The 3659-nt window shown below is 47.5% G+C and overlaps 1 long non-coding RNA gene across 1 annotated transcript; it reads left to right on the forward strand.

Annotated features, from left to right (window-relative positions):
- Positions 1-104: 104 nt before the first annotated feature.
- LOC133653147 (uncharacterized) lies at positions 105-2535 on the forward strand. The gene is made up of 3 exons (XR_009826671.1): positions 105-182; positions 2077-2299; positions 2373-2535. It is a non-coding gene; the product is annotated as an uncharacterized LOC133653147 (long non-coding RNA).
- Positions 2536-3659: the final 1124 nt, after the last annotated feature.

Consider the following 3659-nt stretch of genomic DNA (forward strand, 5'->3'; position numbering starts at 1 on the left):
CCTTGGAGATGACAGCGCACAACCGTGACGTCATCACAGGTCTCCGTTTGTGACGTGTACACGCATATGCTAAGCAGAGAGTTTTGGATCTCTACACTTTGGCCAGCGTTTGCAAAAGTCTGCGTTTTTAAAGACAAAAGTATGCGTCTGCCTGTGGACAAGAGGCCTAAACGCAGAGATAAGTATGCGTTTTTTAAGTATCTGTGTTCCTGTGGACATGGCTTTCGAGATGAAATTTGAAAAGCTTTTTTACAGAATGTTTCTAAAAAAGCAGAGAGAAAAAATAGACCACAATCAAATGTCTACTGTAGAGGACGCTGGATTCCTAAATATACAAAATAAGACTAACAGTGAAGGGAGCAGTCTGGCCCAGGTCTTAAAACTTTCTGGAAATGTGGGCCATAAAACAGTTAAGTTGAATATCCCTGCACTAAGGTGCCACAATGTCAGCCATCTTTGTGTTCTGCCAGAGGCTCAACACGGCCCTGTCCTGCCTACTATGCTGTTAGAGGTAGAAAAGTGAAGTGAAGAGAGGGGAGGAGTTTGGATTAAAACAGGAGGGGCGAGACATTCTCATTTGGGAAGACTTATAAATACAACTGCCCTGCTTTACTGAAAGCCTCAAGGGTACAAGGCTAGCCCTTCATTGAGTGTGGAGATATAAATCTGAGAGTCATGCTTTGGGGCCGAACACAATGGCGCCTCCCCTCCCTTCACTAGCTCAGCTTAGTCTGTGGCATTCTTGGCCACACTCAAAAACACAGATTGTAAGGAGGAGAGAAACCGGGGGTGTGTGTGGGCACTCAACAGTTATACTAGAAATACTTTGGAAATATCCACTCCCAAAACAAATACAGAGTTTATCTGTATTAATAAAGAAACGGGGCTGAGAAAACAGCCGAGACAAGGCGAGGCATTATGCGAGTTGGTTAATTCTCCCTCTCGCTAGCTTCAGGGCGCCTGGCCCTTTGGATCCTTCATGGTTGAGCGGTTCTCTTTGTGTGGCTGCATGTGCAGTCACCTCTGCAGCTGGGGCCCCTGTGTACCAGCACATCACAATGAAGAGAGAGGACATTGGAAACAATCACACTTGTGTTATTTAAGGGAGTAAATCTTTAGTGTGGGGGGAAAAAAAGGCTGAAATCAATACAGTGCTTTTCAATGCAGAGCAAGTGCTGAGGCCTTTTCCTGTACATTCAAGTTATTGCCTTGCAGCCTTGCTACTACAACTCAAGGAACACTGTGACAACCTGTAACCTGCACACCCAATGCCCCCCCCCCTACTCCTTGTCCTCCTTTTTCTTCTGCAAACTGTAACATTAGAGTTTTGCTTTTAAACAAAACCAGACCCTCCCGCTCCCACACACCAGGCCCCCAGTGCACCTCATTAACAGGAAACCTCTGTTTATTTGCCCTGCTTTTCAAACAGTCTCCCCTTCCTATGCTAACTCTTGTTAGTGACCCCCGCCAACCCCTCTCTCCTTGTACTGGTGACATCAGGAAGCGGGATCTATGACTTCCTTCAGGAGGCGGCGGCAAGAAGTAAGGAAGGAAAGACAGATCCCCGACACATGGACAAAGGCGGAGGGAGCGGGGGACGGGGGGGGGGGGGGCTACGGCAGCCGCTTGGTGTTAGCGAGGAATGTCGAGCGGCTAAGCTTGGCTAGCGGGCTGCTGATCTAACAGCTCAGTTAGCCAGCATGCCGAGGGCTGGAGTGTAGTGTCCATCTCTGCTGGGTAGCTGTGTGACATTGACAGGCAGAGACTCAAAATGGCACCAAGGACAATTGTGCACACTAAAATGTGTTCTACTCCTCGGCCACACGGGGAGAGCGAGTACGGCTGAAGAACAAAAGGCTGACTGTGGCATTTGGAGGCAGAGATGAGATCTGGGAGGACTAATCTCCTACTCCGACATGATAAGATTATGAAGGGGCGGGGGTGGTGGGCAGGAAGAGAGCTGGCTGGGAGGATCACACATGTACTCGCAAAACAACACACAATTGTAACACAAAGATGATAGAGCTGACTGGAAGGGATTTACACTTCTTTCTTTGCTTGTCTTCATTTTTGCAGGTCTTGCTCTCCCCCCCTTTTTTCTGCCTCTTTTTGTGAGGCGGAGAGATGTGCCAACACATCATAAGCACTTCCATCTGGACTATACACACACACCCACATGCTCAGAAACTGTATTTTACCCTGAACATAAACTGGTGAGGCAGTGTGCATCTGCTGCGCTTATGCAATCTTCAACATCTCCATGACTGACAAAAGGAGTTGGGGCTAGAGAGAGGCTGCAGTGAGTATGCACAGGCACACACAAATAACAGGCTTTCAGGATAAGCATCACTTTTCTTCTCCCAACCCTGCAGTAAACGGAGTCAGGCTGAGACTGAGTGTCAGAGGTAAAAGAAAGCACCTCCAAATCAGGCTGTCAGAGAGAGACAGCAGCAGAAAGGCGGATTCCAGCCTCCCTGTATGGGCTTCACAGCGTGCACTCGGCCACTGGGACGACAAAGGAAGGACAGCCTAGCCCTCAAGCGTTCTCGTCTTCAGCACGTTTAATAAACACTAAACAAACGCTGATTACAATATTTGTGAGGGGTAACTGCGCAGTCTGCTTGCTTCCCCGCCTGGCAAAGGGAGAAAATGGTGTGTATGTGTGTGTGTGTCGAGTCCCAGCTGTGGTGGCGGTCCTGGCAGAACCCTTGGCCCATGTCTACACAGGGGCGCCTCTCCCTGTGCATCCCTTTGGCTTGACATGTTTAGATATGAAATCGCCACCTTGTGCTTTGAACACAACAGGCCCATCTGTCAGCCTAGCAAAGCATAAAGACTGTATGATGAGGGTTTCAAAGTGGACAAATTTGCTCTTGTTGCTCTATGACAGTGTTTTTCAACCGTTTTTGAGCCAAGGCACATTTTTTTCATTGAAAAAATCCAGGGGCACACTATCCCATCCTTGTCGCCATTGTTGTGTGCCAAACTTCTCACTTATTAGCAATCTAAGCTTAATAATACACCAAAAGAAAACTCATTGTCTTTTTCTGGATTTTATTCCCGCTCTTACTTTTGCCACTTCCAGGTTTCCAACACATGTCATCATATCCTGTATCCCCCGCTCTTAAGTTCCCCTTACAATGGTTCCGGTATTGTCCTGTGACCCGAGTAACCAATACATGACAGACACCACCAGCAGAAAATGTTAAAAACGAAACTCAATAACCTATATTGACAATATAAGGACATTCTCATCAAATACCTGACGCAATCGTTCGATATGACTTCAAACTAGGGATGTCCGATAATATCGGACTGCCGATATTATCGGCCGATAAATGCTTTAAAATGTAATATCGGAAATTATCAGTATCGGTTTCAAAATTATCGGTATCAGCACGGTGGACCAGGGGTTAGTGCATGTGCCTCACAATACGAAGGTCCTGAGTAGTCCTGAGTTCAACCTGGGTTCGGGATCTTTCTGTGTGGAGTTTGCATGTTCTCATGTGACTGCATGGGTTCCCTCCGGGTACTCCGGCTTCCTCCCACCGCCAAAAACATGCACCTGGGGATAGGTTGATTGGCAACACTAAATTGGCCCTAGTGTGTGAATGTTGTCTGTCTATCTGTGTTGGCCCTGCGGTGTAGTGGCGACTTGT

The sequence above is a fragment of the Entelurus aequoreus genome, linkage group LG07 (assembly GCF_033978785.1).
Source record: "Entelurus aequoreus isolate RoL-2023_Sb linkage group LG07, RoL_Eaeq_v1.1, whole genome shotgun sequence".
Classification (NCBI taxonomy): domain Eukaryota; kingdom Metazoa; phylum Chordata; class Actinopteri; order Syngnathiformes; family Syngnathidae; genus Entelurus; species Entelurus aequoreus.